Raw genomic sequence first — 26,199 nt, forward strand, 5'->3', positions numbered from 1 at the left:
AAAAAAAAATAAAGAATTAATATGGTATAATTTTTCAATTTTAAAAACATTTATGGTGCAATTGAAATTTGAGACATTTCTATACAAACAACTAATTTCATAAATTATATGGGGATTAACTCATTATTAATTTTTTGACGGCCAATAAGAATTTTTTTTTATTTTTATTCGTATACATCATCACATCACCCAAGACCCAGCCACAACCACTGCACTCATATTTTCCTATTATTTACACTTCTAAACAATGAACATAATTGTTTGGATTGATGCACTAATTAATTGAATTGAAAGACGGTGTAGAAATTTTTATCAAACATCTGGTGTGCTCTAATTATCTGCCAAACAATGATGCATATCTAAATTAATAATATATGATTTTTAACAATTTAATCAGCAAATAAATAACTTAATTAAAATTGAAATTCAAAACCTAACTGCTAATAACTAATTAAAAACTTAAATAAACTAATAATTATACATCAAATTAATTATTAATTAAAGATTAAAGAGAAATGAAAGAGAAAGAAGCTAATTAAATAAGAGAATTAGAACTCTCCAGGTCGTGGAACGAGCAGACGATGGAATCAGCGAAAAGACGACGGCGCAAGTGACAACACAAGCGACAAGAGGATGAACTAGAGGCAAGACAACGCAAGCCGAAGTGAGAATGAGAACACGCGATTGTGGTTCCAATTCGCGAACCGTGAGGTCGATGAGGCAAAACGAGAGATCGAAGAGGCAGAGCAAGAGATGATTGAAGAGGAGCGAGAGGTGGTTTAATTTCATAGTATGAGAGTAAGAGTGAGAACGATTTCGAGCGATTTCTACCTCCAGAACATGGAAATTTATTTATTTAAATTTCTGAATGAGAATAGGTAACACTTTGAGTAAATTTTTAAAAAATTTAAATATATTTTCTAATATTTATTTATAAATATTATTTAATATTTAATTTTATGGTAATTACTAATACTTTAACAAATGTTTAAAGAGAAATATTACTAAAAGTATAAAATGTAGTAATGTTACCACCACAATCACCATCATCCTTCACCCAACAGCACGACAATAATGCACACGCTGATTTATCCATTTCATGGACACTCAAACCCTCCGATCGGACACCATGTTTTTCATGCCTGAGAGCCTGGACACCCTCATCTAGTGCCTCCATGTGGCTTTTTAGGAGAATTGAGGGAAGTATGAGATGAACTCATTTAAAGCGAGGTTGAAGCTTTACAAGGTTCACAATTTGCAGTCCAAAGCAAAAGGGTAAAGCAATGAGCTAGTAATAGTGAAATTATTAAGAGTGGGTAAGATGCTAATAAAAAGTTAAAAACGGTTGAATTTGAAAAGATTTTATCATTTATTGTGATGATAAATATTTAATTTGATTGGTTTTGATTGAGGATTAATTTTAATTTATAGTTTGATTAAATGTGCAATAAAGTTTTAAGATTGACATTGACTTAAATGTTGATTTAATTATATTTAGAAAGAATCAACCATCAAGAGCAAGATATGAGGAGAATATGGAAGAGATTACTGCTACCAATAGAAAAAAAATTATCATAAAAATTATGAGAAATGATTGACAGCAATGACTAGTGAGTATCATAAAGTTTGATTTTGCTATAAGAAGAATATCAGTTTTTAAGGAAAGCAATGAAAAAATTTAGAATTCATATACTGCACATTTGAGTGTCATTCTTTTTTATTGGGTTTCAATTTAATATACTCAATTTTTGTTTTGAATCTTCCTAATAAATAGAAAAAGACATATGATTCTAGAAAAGATTATTTTAAAAAAACTTATAAGTGAAAAGGTATAAACTATAAAGAAAAACTAAAATAGTTTTAGATTAAGTTTGGGTTTTTGTCATTTGGTTTTTGTTTAGACTTGGCATTTTGGTTTGGTCTTGGTGTTTGTTTGTGAAACTCGGAATCGTAACTTTGTTTATCGCATAGAATTAGTTTGGTTCATTTATCTTTGTTTTGGTCTTAGAATTGGTAGTACTTGTAATTTTAGTGATTGATATAGTGAAATTCTACTATTATTGTGGTAGAAACTGGGCGTAAACTTTATTATACTTTAAAATTGAACCATGATACATATTGGTGTCATTTTCTCTACTCTTTCATCTTTAACATCCTGTTGTTGCAAGAGACTAAATAAAAAAATCTCCTACTAATAATTCAGTAATATGCTTGAATTTGAAAAGAATGTCTTGATTCAAATTCGCTTTTCTTTTCTCAAGGTTTATAAAACCTACAATTGGCAACTGATATTCAATCACACATTGTTAAGATTTGGTTGAATTAGTCCCACATTGCTTAGGATAGCAAATAGAGTGGGTGGCCTAGGCTATAAATATGAGGCTAAGTTCTCCATTTATTTTTGCACCAGTCAGAAACACTTTAAGCTTGTATCTGATTTTTCTTTTCCTCTGTACTCTTTGATTAGAGAGTGCTGTGAGGTGTAGTTAGATATTTGCTTTGAGAGAGTGTGGGTGTACTGGGGTGCCGGTGTTAGAGAGAAAGAAGTCTATGTGTTGTAATAATTTTCACATAGTGATATTCTCTGGTTGTCATTTGACAACGGCCGTGGTTTTTTCTCCGGTAATTGGAGTTTTCACGTTAAATTCTTGTGTTGTGATTGTGTCTATTTTATTTCTCTGTCAAAGGTGTTTTCTCAAGGGGGAATGGTGTCTTATTCCCAACAAGTGGTATCAGAGCTTCGGTTCGGTGGGATTTATTCTTAGTATGCTCTGTGGTTGCAGCCTAGTCTGACCTTCCACATCAGAAAAGAATTTTGTCCTGTGGCTTGAGGTTGATCTTTGGTTGCTGTTGTTGTTGCTGGAAGGCAGTGTGACACTGTGAGAGTGCAGTTTAGAAAGGTTCTGGCTAAGGAAAGACCTGGTATTTAAGTGTGTCCATTGTGACCCACCTCTCTTTCCTGGGGACCCTTCCTAATGCACGGTCTACAGTTGAGTTATACTATTCCAGTATACGGTTGCAACAATGTCAGGATATTCAAGTGCTGTGAAGCTTGAAATAGAGAAATTTGATGGAAGAATCAATTTTGGCTTGTGGCAAATACAAGTCAAGGATGTGTTGATACAATCAGGTTTGCATAAGGCGTTGAAGGAGAAGATCTCTGGTTGCTCTCTCTATGAGAGAAGATGATGTTCTCTAGAAGACAAGAAGTATCCTCATGGTATTACCGCACTGCCATGGATAAGGATAAGTTGTGGCAATCGGGTCCACAATTGCACACGGGCATTGGTTGGCGTTGAGATGCAAGGTGTGTGGTAGAGTTAGGTCAATGGCTGAAGAACTTCCAGGAAAATCCAATTTGAAAGTTGCACCATGAATTTTCAGCAAGGTTTCGATCTGTACCAAGGCGAAATGCTTGGAGTGGTCTAATTCCAAGTGAGTATACTTTCATGGTGGAGTATGATAGTTCTCTGAACTATGATTGTCGGTATAGACAATGGCAGCAAAGAATTGTCGGTGTTGACAATGGAAGTTGAAGATGTGTGACTATTTCAATCAAGGTGGAGATTGTTAGGATTTGGTTGAATTAGTCCCACATTGCTTAGGATAGCAAATGGAGTGGGTGGCCTAGGCTATAAATATGAGGCTAAGTTCTCCATTGTTTTTGCACCAGTCAGAAACACTTTAAGCTTGTATCTGATTTTTCTTTTCCTATGTACTCTTTGATTAGAGAGTGTTGTGAGGTGTAGTTAGATATTTGCTTTGAGAGAGTGTGGGTGTACTGGGGTGCCGGTGTTAGAGAGAAAGAAGTCTATGTGTTGTAACAATTTTCACATAGTGATATTCTCTGGTTGTCATTTGACAACGGCCGTGGTTTTTTCTCCGGTAATTGGAGTTTCCACGTTAAATTCTTGTGTTGTGATTGTGTCTATTTTATTTCTCTGTCAAAGGTGTTTTTTCAAGGGGGAATGGTGTCTTATTCGCAACACACATATAGATAGAGAAATAAGGGAGTAGATTGGTTATCAAAGGAAAGTTTGAACTCCAGCTTAGGATGTTTATAGATCAGCCACAAAGAGATTTGAAGCAAATCCTGACAGATGATGTAAGGAGAATCTTTATAATACCCTAAACGGTTTATGTTTCAATCTAGTTTTGTGGTCTTTTGTTTGGGATTTTAATCCCCTTCTAAATACAAAAAAGAAAAACAAAAATTGAAGATACTTAATAATGAGCAATGAAAAGAAAAACATTAGAAAAAAAATACTCTACTTATTCTACTTTGACATCTGACAGTAATAAAGGTAATACTTAAGAATAAAGCTCTACAACCAAACAAAATACTTAACCAAGTTTAACTAAGTTGTTAAAACCATTTTTCACATCATGCGTGCACACTCTTCGTCTTCTTCTTCCTCCTCTTTACACCCCCTGTTGCTTCTTCTTCTTCTCCTTCTCCTTCTTTTTCCTTATCTTTCTCTTTTGTTAGCGTCATCGTCATCACTACCACCACCACCTCTATATCCTCTTCCTCCTTTTTTTTCATTTGAATTTTTTTCTCCTTCCTTTTTCTCCTCCTCCTCTATCATCATCATCATCATCACCATCGTTATCATTATTATTATCATCATCTTCATTTTATACATATAACAGTTTCATCTTTAAAAATAATGTATAATGCAAGTTCAGATCAGTTGAACTAGGGGCGAATTGGATTATTGTTTTGGATCGAATCAATTCGATGAGGTTTGATTCATTCCTTTGATTATATTGATGTAGTTCGAGTAGTTGATGCTTGTATAGTAGTTTAGAATACGAGATGAATCATTTCTTTTTTTTTTGTGAAAACCAGTGTTGATGATTAAGGATTTGGATTTTGAATGGAATCTATGAGTTTTGAATTGTTTTTTTTTTATCAATCTATTTTTGTTACGTTTAATGATAGTTTCGGTATTGTTTAAAACATAATTTAGTGCAAGGTAGAAACGATTTTAATGTTGTGTATTTTGTTGTGGTTACTTTGATATATGATTTTATGGTTGATGTTGTTGGTTCTTATGCTATACATTTAGTGCTAAATGAAATTAGTTATTGTGTTTTTTACTTTTATGTGATTTTCATTTAGTAATGAGCTGATACAATTCTTTGATTACGAATATGAATAATTTCGGTATTGTTGTTAGTTTACAATGGTGTTGTGCTTATAACTTTCTTGTATTTTTGCAGTGTTTGTGTGATGTTGATGAGTAATTTGTGTCAAAAGTTGGGATAACTCTCAAGTCTCAACACATTTAAAGAAGTTAGAAAGCTCTATAAAATTTATTCTAAGCTTGCAGATTTTTCTACTAAAATAAGGAATACAAATAGAAGGAGAAATCAAATTAAGAAAAAGTCATGAATCAAAACCACTACAACTTTCTTGTATGACCTAACTATATCAAATCTACGTCTATGAGACCGAGTGCACTTTATTTAAATCAGAATGACACTAAATTATTTAACGATGACGACACAGAAACTCAATTCAAAACAAGCACACAAACAAGACTCAATCAACCACAAAAACACATACAAATCAATTTTAGATAAGAAAAAGTCATGAATATGACTTAAATGACATCGGAGGCCACCACAATTCTCTTGTATATATAACTTAATTATATCAAATTCAAGTCAATGAGACCAAGTGCATCTCATTTAACTCAGAATGACATTGAAATTACTTAATAATGATGACATATAAACTCAGTTGAGAACAGACACAAATAAAATTTAATCAACCACAAAAATACATCCAAATCACTTTTGGATAAAAAAAAAATCATAAACATGACTTAAATGACATCATAATCACTATAACTACCTGATATGACCTAATTATAACAAATCTAAGTTAATGACAACAAGCACAACACATTTAACTCATAATTCTTATTTCACTCTCTTAATAAGAACTTGTGTTTCGGTTAAAAAATTTTGATGTCAAAATTGAGAAACTTCTGTGTCATGATTAAAAGATTTTGGTATTATTGTTTGATAAATTTTGCATAACTCAAGACTCATTTTCTTCTTCTTCATTATATCGTCATCTTCTTCTTTTTTTTTGTTCATCTTCTCTTTCTTGTTTTACCTTCTCATAATTTTTTTTATTTTACTCTCTTGACAAAAATATAAACAAAAAAAAAATAAATATATATATAATGTTACAAAAGTACCAGGAAGAGAAAGAAAAAAAAAATACAACAACACAGCAATAATAAAAAAATGACGATAAGAAGATAACTCTAAAAAAGGAACGAATGTGAAAAAGAAAAAAAAAAGAGAAAAAACGTGAAATACAAATATTCATATTAAAAAGAATAATTAGAGCGTATATTCACTCTCTCACTAATAAAATTAATTTTTGTTGGACTTGAACTAATTTAATTAAATTAAATTTAAAAAAAATTAAATGTATAACAAGACCGAATACTTAATTATCTATCCATCCCACTAAACCACGTCTTCATTCTTAGGAATCAATACTAATAACAGCCACAAATGCTGTAAATGTAGTGAAAATCATGTACCTGCAAAGAAAAGTCCAAACTGTTTATATTGTTCTATATGTTCATATTCATATTCAATGACCAAGAATAATCTCTTTTCTATACTGCGATTTACTAATATTTCGGAAAAAAATATCATTTAGTTAGTTTTTTCTTTTTGGGGACAAGTTAGTTTAATTTACTTTCTTATAAATTAGGACATATTGAGATTACTAAGAGATAACTATGAATCTTTTCTTTTCTCTCGGGCTTAGCCGCTCATCTTTTTAGATGCACTTAAAAAGAAATACGATATTCTTTTTTAAGAACATATTTTTTGTTAAAAAAATAAATAAACAAACCTCCGATTGGTTGGTTGGATGGCTCTTGTATCTGTTCCTAGCTAATCAAGAAGTCATTCTGCGAATTTTATTTTATTAATAGGAAGGTGTTACGATGGGTAACCGGAGATTATTGGGCTGGACTCGCTGGGTTGGCCCAATCGTCTATGGAGGGAAGCCTTCGGGCGGATTCGCGTCTTCGGGGCCTCCGTCCGACTTGTGAATACGAGTGAATGGGGGTGGTACCTGCAAAGACACTCCGATGCCTAAGTCAGCAAGGGGGTAAGCAGGTCTAGAGAGTATTGGGACTTAGTGATACCTGAGAAGTGTCAGTGTATTTATAGTGGTAAACCCATAACCACTGTTGCAGTAGTTCCGCCATTTAAGGTGGATAACCGTCCCCTTATCTTAGGGAGGTTGGGATATGGCTCCTGGAAGTGGTTAGAGAGATTTTAGGGGCAGTTACTCATTTGAATGAGTGTTTATCTGCCAGCTAATCCTCGTCCCGACTTCTTTAGGGTAAGTCGTGGTAAGGACCGACTTCATAGGAAGAAAGTCGGCGTAGGGCGAGGCTCAATCCTTTGGATTGGGCCTTTCATTTGGACCTGGGCCTTATCATTGGGCCAGGGTATGAACAGTGCCCCTACTCGAGCCCAATTTCTTTTGAGACTTGGGTTCGAGTATTCTACTCGGGGTCGTAGCCGACTTGTAAGGGAACCGACGTGATTGTTCGGAACCGACGTGACTTTCGCGATTTTTGGTTTTTATAGTTACGTCTAATCAAATGTCGCGTCCGTTAGGGGTTCGCGTAGGTATTAATTACCTTGGTAACGGTGCACCCATTAATGACCGCTTTCCGTTTTTACCATTATGCCCCTAACGTGTCTATAAATACTTTCCCTCTCTTTCGTTGTTTCGTTTCTGCGTTTTTCAAATTTTCTTCTCATCTATTCGTGGGGCATTCTTCGTCTGAAGGCTTTCCTCTTCCTCTACCTTGCTTCCAGACAAAGGTTAGTCTTTTTCTCCTCTTCTCTTTTATGAAATGCTTCTGCTTGTATGTTTTTACTTTTTTAGAGAGAGGAGTTGACTCTGTAGGCTTCTGTTTGATTCTATGCCTCCTTAGAGACCCTGTTCTTGACCTTTTTTCTTTTTTCCTTTGTAGGTTTCACTAATCCTTTTTTAGGAAAAGAAAATGTCTTCCATAGAAACTCTTGCTCAGTGGGTCGATGTTACGGTCTTAGGAGAGGAACCTTTGGTTGATACCGAATTTATCACCAACCTTCGCACTCACCACAGAATTTGTACTTCTGAGGAGGATGAACCGAAGTATGAATTGGTGATCCCGGGTCCGGAAGACCGGGTTTGCTTCGGGAGGGCTACTGAGATGGCCCCTCATTTCTTCTTTATGTATGAGAGCATGATTACCCGTTTGGGTATTTTCCTTCCATTTTCTGACTTCGAAATGGCTGTCTTACGTCACTGCCGTGTTGCTCCTACCCAACTCCACCCCAATTCTTGGGGTTTTCTGAAAATCTACCAGTTTATCAGCCATGCTTTAGACTTTCCGACTTCCTTGAGGATTTTCTTTTATCTCTTCCACATGACCAAGCCCTTCAGTGGACAAAATAATAAGCAACAATTGGTGTCTTTCCGAGCTATACAAGGTCGGAGAGTCTTCACCCTTTTTGATGAATCCTTTCATGACTTCAAAAATTATTTTTTCAAAGTTCAAGCTGTAGAGGGTCACCACCCCTTCTTCTTAGACGAGAGTTCTTCCCCTTGCTTTCCTCTGTACTAGCTGGAGGCCTCCCCCTATGAGAAATATAGTTTGGACGATCTGGATGAGGTGGAGGCTGCCATTGTGGGGTTCCTTCGAGAAGTGTGGGGGAGGGCCCCTATCTGGATACCAAAAAATTTTTCCAAGGGTCGCCGACCTTTGTCCAGATACAACTAGGTAGCTTTTATTTATTCACTTTGTTTCCGACTTGTTTGTACCGACTTGTTTTTCTGACTCTTTGGCTACTGATTATTTTTTACAGAGATGGCGAAGAAGAATTCCAGGGAGTCTTACCAGAGAGTCCAGGAGGCCAAGGCAAGGTCCCGTGCCAGGGTTGGCGGTGCCAGGGTAACTAACGCTCCTCTTCCTTCTCCTTCCCCCCTTCCTCACAATTTGGGGACCCCGAACCGACCTATTGTCATTTCGTCTTCAACCTCCTCTCAGTCGTCCCCTCCTCCCCGATCCTCCCCTGAGCCAAAAAAGAAGAAGCGTAAGACCTTGGAGTCTAGCTCTTCTTTTGAAGGTGAGGCTAAGGTGGATGCACCTCAATTTGTCCGAAAATACATCTATCCCCATACACGCATAGGTATGGATGATATTTCTATTCGAAACTACCTCACTATTCTGGATCAGGAGAGTATCAGGGCGGCGGGGGTATGCACAAAGTTCCTTGATATGTTTGAGAAGACTCCTCTTAGCTCTCTGGGTTCAACCTCGAGGGTTGAAGAGTTGGAGGGGAGGCTTCTCATGTATTAGGAGCATGAGAGGGCGCTGAAGGAGGAGGTCGCCAAATTAAAGGAGGAAAGGGATGGCCTTCAGGAGAGTGAGCGGAAGTTGCAAGCTAGGTGCAACATGGAGGAGGGCCTGAGGCTGAAGGCGCAAGAGAGTTATGCGAGCTTGTTTGAGGACCTCGTGGTGGTGAAGAAAGATTTGCTGAAAGTTCGGAGTGACTATACCGAATTGGAGGACTCTATTGCTGACGGGGCCGAGGAAGCATGGAGGATCTTTAAGGAACAGGTCGGAGTCCTTGCTCCCGCCCTGGATCTCTCACCTTTGGATCCGGACAAGGTCGTTATTGACGGGGCTATAGTCTCTCCTCCCTCTCCCCAATATGTCACCGAGTCAGATTTGAAGACTCAGGGACAGAGGGTAATGGAGTCCCCTCCTCGTTCTAAGGATGCTCCGAGCTCCTCGAAGGCTCACAGAATCTCCTCTCCGGCTCCTATGGATACTTCTCTCCCTGGACCTGATGGCGCTCCGACTACTCTCCCTGACTCTGGTGGTGATCCGACTACTCCCTTCGGCTCTAGTGATGATACTCTTTAAAAATATTTGTGGCTATATGGGGGCCCGGCTTGTGGGTCCCCTCTTTTTTAAACTCTTTATGTTGTGGTGGTCTGTTGACATTTCTTGGCCTTTTAAGGCCGTAAACAAAATATTTGTAGAAATACCCTTTTTTGGATAAGGGTTTAGGTTGATGAAAAATACCCCTTTTTTTGATAAGGGTTTAAGTTACCTTTCTTTGTCTTGTTGTGTGCATGCTTTTCTGATTTTGGTTTTTGAAAAATCCCCTCGATCTTTTTGAAAACCTCTTTCTTGACTGTTTGTCTTTTTTGAGCCTTTTAACTTTAAGGACTCAGGACAGTCTTTTGGCTCTTTGATAGGTTTTTCGATCTCTTTTTAGTATTCCTTATACTCAATTTTTTGATTTATTGAGTTCCTATGACTTAGGTTATTTTTGCGATGCGTTTTCTTTGCTTCTCGGGTTTTCATTTCGACCTATGAGTCGGAATGTTTCCGAGTTTTCACGATCAACTTTTATAACCTCTTTACACCGACTTGTACCTCGTCGTTTTATCCTGACGACCATCTAGGTCGGTTCATGAAATTTTCACGCTTTGTCAAGCTTAAGTCGGCGCGTTTCGTAGAAAGAAAAACAAACGAGAAGGAATTTATAAGAGATAAAAGATCTTTATTTATTTGCGAAGGTACTTTTACTGCTACTAAGGGTTTTTCACTATCTATGATCCCTTAGTCTCTACTGTGATGCCTCGTTAAAAACCCTTCTTCAGAAAAAACCCTTTGATTTTTGGAAAAAAATCGTGAAGTTGGGAAAAGAGTACATCAGGGAGTAGAGTTTGCATTTAACTATAGTACATTTTCATGTTACAAGCATGCCACGACCTTGGTAACTTGGTGCCGCTTAGGTCGGTCACCTTATAATAGCCTTTTCCTAAGACTTTGCTAACTTTGTAGGGTCCTTTTTAATTAGCAGCGAGCTTTCCTTCCCCCGATTTGTTGACTCCAATGTCATTTCTGATCAAGATCAAATCGTTTGGGGTGAAACTCCTTCGAATGACTTTTTTGTTGTACCTGGTAGTCATCCTTTGTTTCAATGCTGCTTCTCTTATCTGGGCTTGCTCTCGGACTTCGGGGAGCAATTCAAGCTCCTTTTTGTGCTCCTGTACATTTCCGACCTCATTATGGAGGATCACCCTTGGGCTTTGTTCATTGATTTCTACTGGTATCATGGCTTCTACGCCATAGACAAGTCGGAAGGGTGTTTCTCCTGTGGCGGATTGTGGCGTCGTCCGGTAGGCCCATAGCACTTGCGGGAGCTCATCAGTCCAAGCTCCTTTTGCATCTTGTAGTCTTTTCTTTAGCCCCGCCAGTATGATTTTGTTAGCTGTCTCTGCTTGTCCATTTGCTTGTGGATGCTCCACCGAGGTGAATTGGTGTTTTATTTTCATACTGGCTACTAGGCTTCTGAAGGTAGAGTTGGTGAACTGGGTTCCATTATCTGTGGTAATGGAGTGAGGTATCTCATACCTTGTGATGATATTTTTGTAGAGGAACCTCCGACTTCTCTGGGCAGTGATGGTGGCCAATGGTTCTGCTTCTATCCACTTTGTGAAGTAGTCTATTTCCACAATTAAGTATTTGACTTGTCCTGGGGCCTGGGGAAAAGGTCCTAACAGGTCCATCCCCCATTTTGCAAAGGGCCACGGAGAAGTTATACTGATTAGCTCCTCGGGGGGAGCCACGTAGAAATTTGCGTGCATCTGGCATGGTTGGCATCTTTTCACAAATTCTATGGCATCCTTCTGCAAAGTTGGCCAATAGAACCCAACTCGGATTACTTTTCTTGCCAGCGACCTGGCTCCGAGGTGGTTTCCGTAGATCCCATTATGAACCTCTTCTAATACTTCAGTTATCCTTGAGGTCGGTACGCACTTTAGCAATGGTGTTGATATTCCTCTTTTATAGAGGGTATTTTTCACCAAAGTGTAGTATTGTGCTTCCCTCCGAATTTTTTTGGCCTCTTTTTCCTCTTTGGGGAGGATGTCAAATTTTAGGTATTCGACCAAGGGGTTCATCCATCCGAGGTTTAACCCGGTTACTTCAAGGACTTCCTGCTTGTCCTCTGTTTTCATCACAGAGGGTTCTTGGAGAGTTTTCTGGATTAAGCTTCTATTATTCTCTCCTGGTTTGGTACTGGCTAACTTGGAGAGGGCGTCTACTCTGCTATTCAGGTCCCAAGTTATGTGTCTGATCTCGGTTTCTACAAAGCGCCCGAGATGCTCCAGAGTTTTTTTCAAGTATCTTTTCATATTCGGGTCTTTAGCCTGATACTCTCCATTTATTTGGGAGGTCACTACTTGGAAATCGCTAAATATCAGTACCTGGGTTGCACCGACCTCTTCTGCTAGCTTTAATCCTGCAATCAGGGCTTCATATTCTGCCTGATTATTGGAAGCGAGAAATTCAAATTTGAGGAAAACTTCTATCTTTGTTCCCCCTTCACTGGCTAGTATTATGCCTGCACCGCTTCCTGTTTTGTTTGAGGATCCATCTACGTATAGTTCCCATGTAGTCGGCTTCTCCTCTTGATCTCCTGCATATTCCGCTATAAAGTCGGTGAGGCATTGGGCTTTAATCGCTGTCCGAGTTTCGTACTTTAAGTCAAACTCGGAGAGCTCTATCGCCCACTGAACCATTCTCCCTGTAACATCCTCCTTTTGGAGGATTTGCTTCATGGGTTGGTTCGTTCGGACTCTTATTGTGTGGGCTTGGAAGTAGGGCCTTAACCTTCGCGAGGCTATTACTAAGGAGTATGCAAACTTCTCTAGCTTGTGGTACCTTAGCTCGGAACCTTGTAGAACTTTGCTGGTGAAATATACTGGATGCTGTCCAACCTCATCCTCTCGTATTAGGGCCGACGTAACAGCTTTGTTGGCTACAGACAAATATAGGACAAGCTCTTCCCCCACTAGAGGTCGGGTGAGGATTGGAGGTTGGCTCAAGAACTTTTTGAACTCTTGGAATGCTTCTTCACATTCTGGAGTCCACTTGAATTGGCATCCTTTTCTCAGCAGAGAGAACAGAGGAAGGGACCTTAATGCTGACCCTGCCAGGAACCTGGAAAGGGCTGCAAGTCGGCCATTTAATTGTTGGACTTCTCTCAAGCAAGTCGGGCTTTTCATTTCTAGGATAGCTTTGCACTTGTCAGGATTTGCCTCGATCCCTCTTTGGGTTAGCATAAATCCTAGGAATTTTTCAGCCTCCACCGCGAATGTGCATTTTGCGGGATTTAGTCTCATCCCATGCGCCCTTAAAAACTTGCGTGAGGTCCGTAAAAAGGTCGGCCTCTTCCCGGGTTTTACCAGCATGTCGTCTACGTAGACCTCCATTAAGTGCCCGAGGTGGGGAGCGACCACCTTGTTCATCAGCCTTTGGTACGTGGCCCCTGCGTTTTTTAATCCAAAAGGCATGACCATGTAGCAATAATTTGCTCTAGGTGTGATGAACGATGTTTTTTCCTGGTCTGGCTTGTACATCGGGATCTGGTTATATCCCGAGTAGGCATCCATAAACGACAAGTATTGATACCCTGAGCTGGAGTCCACTAGAGTATCAATGCTTGGGAGCGGATATGGGTCCTTAGGACATGCCTTATTCAGGTCGGTGTAGTCGACGCACATCCTCCACTTGCCGTTTTGTTTCTTGACTAGCACCACATTTGCTAGCCATGTTGGATACTTGACTTCTCTGATGAAGCCGGCCTCTAGGAGTGCTTGTACCTGCTTTTCCATCGCTTGAGCTCGTTCTGGGCCGAGCTTTCGCCTTCGCTGCTGTACAGGTCGAGACCCTGGGTGTACAGAGAGCCTGTGGGACATGAGCTCGGGATCTATCATTGGCATGTCGGAAGCTTTCCAGGCGAAGAGGTCGGAATTTTCTTTTAGGAGCTTTATCAACTTTTGTTTTAAGCTTTCTTCCAGGTTGGCTCCTATGTTGGTATTTTTTCCTTCCTCTTCACTGACCTGTATTTCTTCAATTTTTCCTCCTGGTTGGGGGCGCAGCTCTTCTTTGGTTCTCGTGCCACCGAGCTCTATGATGTGGACTTCCTTGCCTTTCCCTCTCAGGTTCAGGCTTTCATTGTAGCATTTTCTTGCCAGCTTCTGATCTCCTCGCACCGTTGCTATCCCCGCAAATGTCGGGAATTTCATGCAAAGGTGAGGGATAGACACCACCGCTCCGAGTCGATTTAGGGTAGCTCTGCCAATCAAAGCATTATATGCTGACCCCACGTCGAGGACTATAAAATCTACGCTAAGAGTTTTGGACTTTTTCCCCTTTCCGAAGGTCGTGTGGAGGGGTAGAAATCCCAGTGGTTTTATCGGCGTGTCGCCTAATCCATATAAGGTATCGGGGTAGGCTCTTAACTCCTTTTCATCCAGCCCTAGTTTGTCGAACGCGGGCTTGAAAAGGATATCTGCCGAACTCCCTTGGTCTACTAGAGTTCTGTGGAGGTGGGCGTTGGCTAGGATCATGGTTATCACCACTGGTTCATCATGTCCAGGGATTATTCCTTGCCCATCCTCCTTTGTGAATGAGATTGTGGGGAGGTCGGGTGACTCACTCCCGACCTGGTAAACTTGCTTGAGGTGTCTCTTGCGAGAGGATTTGGTGAGTCCTCCACCCGCGAATCCTCCCGAGATCATATGTATATGTCTCTCGGGAGTTTGTGGTGGTGGGTCTCTCCTGTCCTTATCCTCTCGCTTTCTCTTCCCGTGATTGTCCGACCTTTCCATGAGATATCTATCAAGTCGACCTTCTCTGGCCAGCTTTTCTATCACATTTTTAAGGTCGTAGCAATCATTTGTTGAATGACCATAGATCTTATGGTACTCACAGTAATCGCCGCGACTTCCCCCCTTTTTATTTTTAATGGGTCTGGGAGGTGGCAGCCTTTCAGTGTTGCAGATATCTCTGTATACATCCACCATGGAAACCTTTAGAGGAGTATAAGAGTGATATTTCCTTGGCCTGTCGAGACCGAGTTCTTCTTTCTTCTTGGGCTCTCTTTCCTTCTCTTTTGCAGAGTGGGAATGCCCAGGTCGCCAACTCGGCTCTCGTAGTCTGGCATTTTCCTCCATGTTGATGTACTTTTCTGCTCTTTCTTGTACATCGCTCAGGGAGGTGGGGTGCCTTTTTGATATGGACTGTGAGAAGGGACCTTCTCTAAGTCCATTCACTAACCCCATGATGACAGCTTCGGTGGGCAGGTCCTGAATCTCTAAACATGCTTTATTGAACCTTTCCATATAGTCCCGCAAAGGTTCTCCGACCTCCTGCTTTATTCCCAGGAGGCTCAGCGCATGTTTTACTTTATCCTTTTGGATGGAGAACCTCATCAAGAATTTTCTCGAGAGGTCTTCAAAGCTGGTGACTGACCTCGGCGGGAGGCTGTCGAACTACTTCATCGCCGCTTTTGACAAGGTAGTCGGAAATGCTTTGCAGCGAGTTGCATCAGAAGCATCAGCCAGATACATCCGACTTTTGAAATTGCTTAGGTGATGCTTCGGATCAGTGGTTCCGTCATAGAGGTTCATATCAGGACTTTTGAAGTTTCTTGGAACTTTTGCCCTCATGATGTCCTCACTAAACGGATCTTCTCCTCCCAGGGGCGACTCTTCTCGGTCGCCACGGGAGTTCCGACTTTTCAGAGAAGATTCTATTCTTAAGAGTTTTTCCTCTAACTCTTTTCATCGCTCTATCTCTTCCCTGAGATTTCGCTCCGCCTCTCGTTGTCGTTCTAACCCCTGTTCCAACAGTTCCAAACGACCTTGGTGGCCATGGACCAACCCCATTAGCTCGGTTGCGTGGGGTGGCCCTTCCTTTCCTGACTCTCGTCCATCCGAGGAGTTTACCTTTGGGTTTCTAAACCCAGAGGTGCCTTCTCGATGTTGATCGTTGGCCTCCTGGTGAGGAGTTGGGATCGCGTCGTTGTTTTCGGTGTCCAGGTTTTCCTGTTCGGAATCGGACGCCATATGACCGTCTTCCGGTGATTTGTCCGCCATTACTGGTTGATCTCTCGGGTCCCCGGCAACGGCGCCAATGTTACGATGGGTAACCGGAGATTATTGGGCTGGACTCGCTGGGTTGGCCCAATCGTCTATGGAGGGAAGCCTTCTGGCGGATTCGCGTCTTCGGGGCCTCCGTCCGACTTGTGAATACGAGTGAATGGGGGTGGTACCTGCAAAGACACTCCGATGCCTAAGTCAGCAAGGGGGGTAAGCAGGTCTAGAGAGTATTGGGACTTAGTGATACATGAGAAGTGTCAGTGTATTTATAGTGGTGAACCCATAACCACCGTTGCAGTAGTTCTGCCATTTAAGGTGGATAACCGTCCCCTTATCTTAGGGAGGTTGGGATATGGCTCCTGGAAGTGGTTAGAGAGATTTTAGGGGCAGTTACTTATTTGAATGAGTGTTTATCTGCCAGCTAATCATCGTCCCGACTTCTTTAGGGTAAGTCGTGGTAAGGACCGACTTCATAGGAAGAAAGTCGGCGTAGGGCGAGACTCAATCCTTTAGATTGGGCCTTTCATTTGGACCTGGGCCTTATCATTGGGTCAGGGTATGAACAGAAGGTATGTAGTAATAAATTTAATATATATTCCTATTCACATACAGATGATAATTTAATTAAAAATATTATTTATATATTAAAATTAATTATTAATATATTTGTATATGAATATATATAATTTAATTTATTTTTAATATATATTTATATTTTAATATATATTTTATATTAATAATTAATTTTAGTAGCTAATTTTAATATACACGTAGTATAATTATAATTTGTTTGAAGTTAAATTTATTTCATTCACTTTTTTTAAATAGGGATGATCTGTTTAGTAGGCGAATTCTTACTGGTGCTTAAAACAGAATTTTAAAATAAAAACACAAATTATATTATCTAAATTGTTAAGTCTGTCATCTATTTTAGTAAGAGTTAAAATTAATTTAGATTGATTTTTAAAAAAATATTTATTTTTTTTATTTTTTTTAAAAATTAATAAGAAAAACTCTTTCATATTTATATAGATTTTTAAAAAAATGAATATAAAAAATATTTTAAATTTTATTTGAATAAAAAAATATTTTTTATTTAAATTACATAAAAAACAAGATCAAAACATAAAATATAAAAATGACCAAAGATATTTTTGAATTTAGTTACTATATTCTTTTATTTTTTATTAAAGTGTGTACGATGTCAATTTTCAGCAACAATAATTATACATCTTATAATTTATAATTGATCTCAAATAAATAATAAAAAATAAAACTTTAAAATTATCTTACATTAATCAGCACTTTTAAAATTTTGCGTTAATCCCTAAAGTCAAACTTAAATTAGTTTAATAATATGTATATAATCTTATATGATTAATAGAAAGTGAAACTAAAACTAATAATAAAAAGGGATAAGTATTTTTTTCGTCCCCAAGGTCTGGGGTCAAAATCGATTTCGTCCCTAGCCTTTTTTTTTGTTAAAATCATCCTCAACGTTTAAAAACGCTTTAAAATTGTCCTTTTCTATTTTTTTTGGACCAAATTACCCTTAACTATTAATAAAAATTAAAAAAAAACCCCACCCTCACCCCCCCATCAGATCTCTTCGTTTCTCTCCTCCCCCCCCCCACACAATTTTCCTTTCCTCCTACACCCACCCCCAACCCTCACTCCATCACCCCCAACCCGCAGCCGCCCCGTGTCCAGCCCCCGCCGCCGCCCCCGCGTCCAGCCCCACGCCGCTGTCCCGCGTCCAGCTCCACGCCGCCCCGCGTCCAGCCCCACGCCGCCCCGCGTCCAGCCCCTCGTCGCCGCCCCGCGTCCAGTCCCACGCCGCCCCTGTTTTTCTGTTTTTGCTTTCTGCCTTCTGCTGCTTCTTATTCTTTTCTTCTTCTTCTGTGGTTTTTGATGAAATTTGTTGTTGGTGAAATTTAAACTTCTAAATTTTTGATGAAATTTGTTGTTGTTGATGAAATCTGTTGATGACGATGATGATGATGATGATGATGACCGAGTGGGGTGAGGGGTGGGAGGGGGGAGTTACGGTGAGGGGGGTGAGGGGGTACGGTGAGGGTGGGGGGTGAGGTGAGGGGGAGGCAGTGAGGGGTGGGGGGTGGGATGAGGTGGGGTTACGGTGAGGGTGGGGGATGAGGTGAGGGGGTGAGGGGGTGAGGTGAGGCGGTGAGGGGAGGCGGTGAGGGGTGAGGGGTGAGGGGGTGGGGGGTGGGGGTTACCGGAAGGGTGAGGGAGTGGTGTTTGTGTTTGTGTTTGTGGTGGTGGTGGTGTGGTGGTGGTGAAGAGGAGAATGATGATGATGAGGGTAATTTGGTCCAAAAAAATAGAAAAGGACGATTTTAAAGCGTTTTTAAACGTTGAGGATGATTTTAATAAAAAAAAAAGGTTAGGGACGAAATCGATTTTGACCCCAGACCTTGGGGACGAAAAAAGTACTTATCCCTAATAAAAATTAGGAAGGAGTTTAGAATTTAGAGAAAAAATTAGGATTTGGAGAAAAAAAATTAAGATTTAGGGAGAAATAAAAAATTTAGAGAGAAAATTATAATTAAGAATACAAATTTTAATTACTAATTATGATAATAAAAGATATATTTTTTTATAAAAAAATATTTAAAAATTATTTTTTTTCTACTTTTTTTTAAAGTAATGTCTCGTTGGATTTTAGAAAAAGTAAATTATTTATCTTTTTAATAAAAGTATTTTTTAAAAAGTGATATTCAAATATGTTTAAAATTTAAAAAAATGTTTTAAAAATATTTTTTAACATAAAAAAACTAATCTAAACTAGCACTTAAATGATTTTATTTGGACTAAATACTCGTAATTTTAGGTGAAAATGCTTACAATATTATGGTAAAATTGAATTAAACTCCAAAGTATTTTTTAAAATTGGTTGCGTATGCTAAAATAATTTTTAAGATCTTAATTGTATTAATTATGTCCATAAAATTTACAATAAAATGAGAAAAATTTGTGTGAAGACTAATTTAGTTCACTACATTTAATTTCAAAACCTAAAATGAGTTCTTTAATGCAAAATCAATGACTAATTTGGTGTACCAACAATGATAAAACATCAAATGACAAATTATGTTGAAATACGCGACACCAAACTGTTATGTGGACAAATAATTGTGAGATGTGACACTATTATCTATGTCAGTATGTCACGTGTCACTAGTTAACTCATTAGCATATTATTACACGAAGTTAAACTACGATGTGACACGTATCACTAATAGTCTATGTTATCAAACAACATCAACATGTCTTTAATTAAAAACTAGTGAGAAACTAATTTAGTGTATTTTTGCTAATCTCAAAAACGTAATTACTGAAATGGAGATATCCAAAATTATTCTAGTACATGCCATAATTTTAGGGACCACTTTAGAATTTGACTTTTACAAAATAAATGTTGAATTATTAACTGAAGTGATAATTTATGATTTAATCTGCTACGTTTATACTCTTTATAATAAATATCTTTTGACATTAGTATTTTTTTAACAACTAAATATATATTTTTTAATTTTGTTAATTAAAAAATAATTTAAATATATAATTATTTAATAATAACTATATTTTTATACAAATGTTAAAAATTGGTATATAAATAGTATTTTTTTATAATTCTTATCTCGAATAAAATAAATAAGAATTGTGTTGCTACAGGAACATACAGCAATCAAACACTTTTTCTATCAAAATAAATAGAATATTATTGGTGTTGATTTATGTCATTTGGTGAAAAATATTTTTCATAATCTTCAAGTAAAAAACATAAATGAGACCTTGATTACTCGTATACTGAAGGTGGAGTCTGTTACAAATTTGAAACAAATGCAACCAATCATCTTTTGTAATTTCTCTGATAAGATTGTTATCAAAGTTCTTATTAAAAGGTTAAGAGGTGTGATGAAAAAATTAGTGAGTTCGAAGTTCGAACAGCTCCAGGTGTTGCAAGGACTGATGAAGGCGCGGTCTCGGCTGTTAGAGAGTATGGTGACGATGGAGCTGATGGAGAAAGAAAGGGTGGGATCGGGGAGGCTAGTGATGACGAAAATTATGGTGATACTGAAGGAAAAAACGGTATAGAAGGGGAGAACAAGTCAACAAGTGGAATTGAAAATACATGCTGGGCTAACACAATAGCTAGTAACGCTATACAAGGTACTTCTGGAGGTAGGAAATTGGAAGTAGGTAGAGATTGTTCGACGCAGGGTGGGGATGGAGAGGAAGATACTCAACTAGAGGAAGTCAGACATGGCGCTGACGACATATTTGGGGTCAATCAGAATTTAATATTGGAGGAGCAAATGCAAGAAAACAAGAGGACATGGGAACTCACATTGGAGTATGGTGCAATGCTGTACAATGAAGAAGACGATATCATGGCTATTCTCCAAGCTCAGAACGAAGAAATGGCTCAGAAAAGAAGAATGGCAAAACAAAAGAAGAAAGCAAGACGCTGCAGACCTAAGAATAAAAAAAAGCGTGTAGCAATATTTTTAAATGATTTTTAGTTCATGGAATGTTAGGGGATTGAGGGGGGATGGGAAGTTGAGAATGGGACCTTAAGAAGAAATATAGACTGAATATGCTTGGGTTGATTGAGACTAAAAAGTATATAGTGACGAAATTTGATGTAGCTAGTATTTGGGGGTGTGATGGTGCAGGTTGGGAATATGTCGAGTCTATCGGTGCTTCCGGTGGGTTGTTTCTAATTTGGGATGAAATGATTTTTAAAATACGTAGTTGTTATAAGGGGGAGAGATGGTTGTGTGTGGAAGGTATAATTTTAAAGGAAAATTTAACTATGCTTTCTTTTTTATTTATGGTGCTCATACTAGAGAAGAGAAACTAATTGTGTGGGAGGAGTTGAGTTCTATAGCCAGCTTGTGCCAGGTTTCGTGTTGCTTCATGGGAGATTTTAATGAGATTACTCAAATTGAGGAAAGAAAGGGTACGTCTAGTTTATCTGTTTCTGCTGAAGAGTTCAAGAACTGGATACTAGACATGCATTTGTGGATTTATCACTTAATGATCGTAAGTTTACTTGGTTCAGAGGCAATTCTTGCAGTCGGATTGATAGAGTTCTGGTTAGTCTGGATTGGGTTGAGGAATTCCCAGATATTCGCTTAAGAGGATGACCAAGGGGTCTGTCAGATCATTACCCGTTAATAGTGGAAGATACAAGGTGGAGAGGCGGGCCAAGACCGTTTCGAAGCCTTGACTCATTGTTCACACATGAAGGTTTTCTAAGAATGGTTAAGGAGGAATGGAGGAGGTTAAGGGAGACACAGTTTACTGATAAATTGAAGGCCTTGACGGTTTCTCTTGGAAGATGGCACATAGATAATTTTAGTGACATGGATAAGAAAATTATGAGGTTTGAAGAGGAGATTAAAAAGATAGATGATATGGTGAGCACTAGGGTATATGACGGGACAATGGAGGCTAGAAGAAAAATATTAGTGACTTGTTGTGAGAAGTGGTATGTGAGAAAAGAGCTACATTGAAAACATATGTCAAGATCCCGGCTTCCTAAGGACATGGATAAAAATACCAGGTACTTCCACAACCTAGCTTCCTCAAGAAGGCGGAATAATAGTATTGATGCGCTGGTAATTAATGGAAGATTGGTCAGAAATCAAGCAAGAATAAAGATTGCGATTAGAGAGTTCTACAAGGAGTTATATCATCAGGAGGTGTATCCGATGGTGGGTTTTAGGGATGGTTTGGTGGAAAGGATAGCTGAAGAGGATGCTGCGGCTTTAGAGGTGTTGCCGTCGGCTGAGGAGATTAGAGAGGCAGTCTGGGACTGTGAGTCTTCTAGGGCACCAGGATGTGATGGGTACAACATGAATTTCATCAAGAAGTGTTGGGATGAGATTGGTACTGAGTTCACAGTAGTTGTGTTGGGTTTCTTTCAGACCTCCAGTCTACCGAAGAATTCTAATATCACTTGGATTGCATTGGCACCAAAGTTCGTAGGGGCTAAGGAAATCAAAGATCTCCATCCGATTAGCATGGTTGGTTGTGTGTATAAAGTGATTTCTAAGATCTTGGTTAGGAGGATGAGATCAGTTATGCCAGGCCTGGTTAGTGAAACTCAGAGTGCATTTGTGAAGGGGCGAAAAATACATGATGGTGCACTTATTGCGTGTGAAACTGTACATTGGCTTAAAGCAAGGAAGAAGAGAACGGCGATTATCAAGCTGGATTTTCAGAAGGCATATGATAGGGTTAAGTGGAGCTTTGTGGACATTGTTCTGCAAAAGATGGGCTTTGGGCAAAGGTGGAGGGAGTGGGTTATGGAATGTGTTGGTACTCCTTCCATGTCAGTATTGATAAACGGTTCCCCAACGAAGCTATTCAAGATGGAAAGAGGACTGAGACAAGGTGATCTTCTATCGCCTTTCTTATTCGTTCTTGTTGTTGATGTGTTACATAGAATGATTGGAGAGGCTGTAAGTAACGGTCGGATATCCTCTTTATTGGTTGGGAGAGACAATATAGAGTTGTCACATCTTCAGTTTGCAGATGATACAGTGTTGTTTTGTCCGCCAGAGGAAGAGACTATTAAGAATTACAAGAGACTTCTACGCTGCTTTGAGCTGATGTCGGCGTTAAGTATCAACTATGATAAGTCCAGTTTGATTCCTATAAATTGTGAACAACAGTGGGTTCAAAGTATGTGTAGCTTACTGGGGTGTAAGGAAGCTAACCTTACGGTCAGATACCTAGGAATTCCTCTTGGAGCTAACCCAAGGCTGGTGAAGACGTGGAAGCCAATTATAGATAAAGTGGAGGAGAAGCTAAGCTCTTGGAAATCGAAGGTACTCAATAAAGCAGGAAAGTTGGTACTCATCAAAGCAGTACTAAATAGCCTACCAGTATATTATTTAAGCTTATACAAGATGCCAAAGGCGGTTGCTGAGAAATTGATTACTTTACAGAGAAGGTTCTTGTGGAGTAAGGAGGATGAAAGGTCCGGTGTAGCTTTGGTTAGATGGGAAGTGGTCCAAACTCCAAAAAAGTTAGGTGGGTTAGGCGTCGGGGATGCTATGATTCGAAACTCAGCACTATTGTTTAAGTGGTGGTGGAGGTTTTCAAAAGAGGAGTGTCCGTTGTGGAAGAAGGTGGTATGCTCTTGTAATAACCTCAACCCTGCTGAACTTTATCCACTCAGGCTATACCTTCTACAGGGGGTCCTTGGAAGGATGTTTGTTAGTTACAAATTAAGGAGCAACACTTAAGAGACAAGCTGATAACTGGCTTGTCTATGGAGGTTAGTGATGGCAGAAGAACCCGTTTTTGGGAAGATGTCTGGCTAAGTTGCGGTCCCTTGAAGGATAGGTTTCCTAGGCTCTTCTCGGTTTCAGTTCAAAAAGGATCTGTCATAGGAGCTTGTGGTTTCTAGGATGGGTTAGAGTGGATTTGGAACTTCCAATGGAAGCACGAGCAATTCCAATGGGAGTTGGAACTTGTGAATCAATTACATGATGCTTTGAGGCTGGTGAAACTATCTCTAGACAGAGAAGATAGAGTTGTTTGGAAGTTTGACAGGCAAGGTGTTTTTTCTACTAACTCCTTTGTGCAGGTGCTGCAGGCGGAAACACTACCGGATGATGTAACAAGCTAGAACTTCACTAAAACTATTTGAAAAGGTGTTGTCCCCCCAAGAGTTGAGTTGTTTGTCTGGTTTGTTCTGATAGGCAGGGTGAATACGAAAGAAAGATTGGGTCGTCTTGGAATTGTCAATCAGGATGATAATGTTTGTGTATTATGTAATAATGATATTGAATCTATTCACCACTTGTTTCTAAGCTGTGAATTTAGCTGGCAAGTGTGGTGTGCTTGGTTATCTGAACTTGGCAGACATTGGTCCTTTCCTGATACTTTGAAGGATCATTTTTTAAGCTGGACAGGTACAACAATTAGGAAGGAGGAGCATAAGAAGTGGTTCATGAGTTTCTTTGCCATAGTTTGGAACATCTGGCTAGAAAGGAACAGGAGGGTGTTTCAGAATAAAAGGAATAGTGCAGAAGAGATCGTCAATATGTCTCTTTTTCATTACAAAGAGTGGAAGTGTGGGAATCCTTTTTGTTGTTGATGGCAATGTCGGAGATGATGTTGGGATATTTTTATCTAAGATAGGTCTATGTGATTCCAATAGGTGTTGTCTTATCTGTTTTTTACTTATTGCTTTACTTTTGTGTTGAGCACTTTTATTTCAAAAAAAAAAAAAATTAGTCAAGCCAAATCAATGCATTTTTGTGTCCGGTAGACATAGCTAGAATAATAATAATTATTCAAGAGATGATCCATACTATGAAAAATAAAAAGAACATAAAAAAATGAATGGTGATTAAGATCGACCTTAAAAAAGTTTTAGACAAATTAAAGTGAAGTTTTGTTAAAAATACGATGCAAGACATTGATAATTATCTTTTTCTGGGCAGTTAAGCAGCCGCCAACATTAGCAAAAAAGGGATAAAAAGTTGTCTGAAAAAAAGATTAATTATAATATAAAGAAAAGCTCGTGTGTGAATTGTTCGAAAGCCGAAACTTAAGAATATTTTCACACTTTTTTTCCACGTTTATAGTTTATACTGTGTTTGATACTTTGATCCTTCAACTAATCGTGTGTTGTTAGCAAGTAATCAACCGTCAATTAAGCTTACATAACGATTTATCAATAATAATATGTAGTCAAATTTGATTCCAAATTCCCTTTTTTAAGAAATTTTCAAATTTTAAGTAAGATAAAGTATATTTTTGTAATTTAATTTTTTTTTTAAATTTTAAAAATATTTGTAATATTTAATTTGATTTAATTTTATATTAATAATCAAAATAAAATTTAATTTTACATCTATCATTAATTAAGATAAATTTTAAAATAGTTTATGAAATTGACCGATTGCACCTAAAAGGGTTTTAAGATTTTAATTGCATTATAAAAATTTTTGAGATTGAAAAAATTATAATATATTGATATCCATCCTTTTCCGTCGAGTTACTCATCATGCAAGTGACCTGACACATACCCTTTCACACTGGACTAAGCAAAATAATGTTACTTTAGTTTTTGGCGCTAAATCTAATCTAATACTATTTTTCTAAGGGAGCTCTCTTAGGTAAAAAAAGTATATTTAGGTTTTTGGTAGTTTAAATAAAAAAATTATAAAATAAAATAATAAATTACATAAATATCTTCATCTTCTTCCTCTTCTCATATATTCTCCCAACAACCACCATTGCTATCATCATACTTACCACTACACCACTAACATATATTACAACCAACCGATTATTAGATCTTAATGGTCTTTATAGAAAAAATATTAAATAATTTAGCAAAATGTCATTAATATCCATTTTCTTTATCATTTTTTTCAAAAAAAATCTCTTGTTCTTCCACCAACCTTTTCAAGTGTGGCCATTGGCATCATGAAAGTTGAGGCGCTATGAATCTTTTTGACGGTGAATTATTTTTCACATGACCCTTCTTTCATGGCATTCTATCACCTATATATGTAACTAAGCATTGCAATTGATTGCAAATTTTTTGTCTTTCTTTTTTGGGATTTCAACTTTTAAGTTTGTCAAACAGGGATCGACCAAAAATTTTACTTTCACATTTATTAGGACTCCCAAAACTTACCACATTGGATCTTAATAGAGACTTAGTAGTTTGAAATTAAAAAGTTAAACCTGTGAAAGAAAATGAGTCAAATGAAAGAAAGAAGATAAAAAAAATAGCAGTTGTAATAGAAAAAACAAAATATAAGAAGTTCAAGTAGTTAGGATCTTCTCTTGTTATATTAGGCTATAAAAAGTGCTGTAGTCCAAGACAAAATATTCTAGCAATTCAATTAGAAATATGTTTTTTATATTTACTCTTCTCCAAGAACTCTGTTATGATTTTTCAAAGTTTTCCTTTAAAATTTCATAGAACAAAACATTCAAGAACTAACATTTTTGACCTTTTGTTATGTGTTCCGTGAGATTGTTTTATTTGCAATGGGAGTCATGGAAGGAACAAATAAAATTGAATCAGGTGTAGTGATGTATAGAGATGGGAGTGAGAGAAAGAAGAAGAAAAAGAAAAAAAATGATAAAAAATTAAAATTTTAAAATAAAACTATTATTTAAAATAT

The sequence above is a fragment of the Arachis hypogaea genome, chromosome 13 (genome assembly GCF_003086295.3).
Source record: "Arachis hypogaea cultivar Tifrunner chromosome 13, arahy.Tifrunner.gnm2.J5K5, whole genome shotgun sequence".
NCBI lineage: Eukaryota > Viridiplantae > Streptophyta > Magnoliopsida > Fabales > Fabaceae > Arachis > Arachis hypogaea.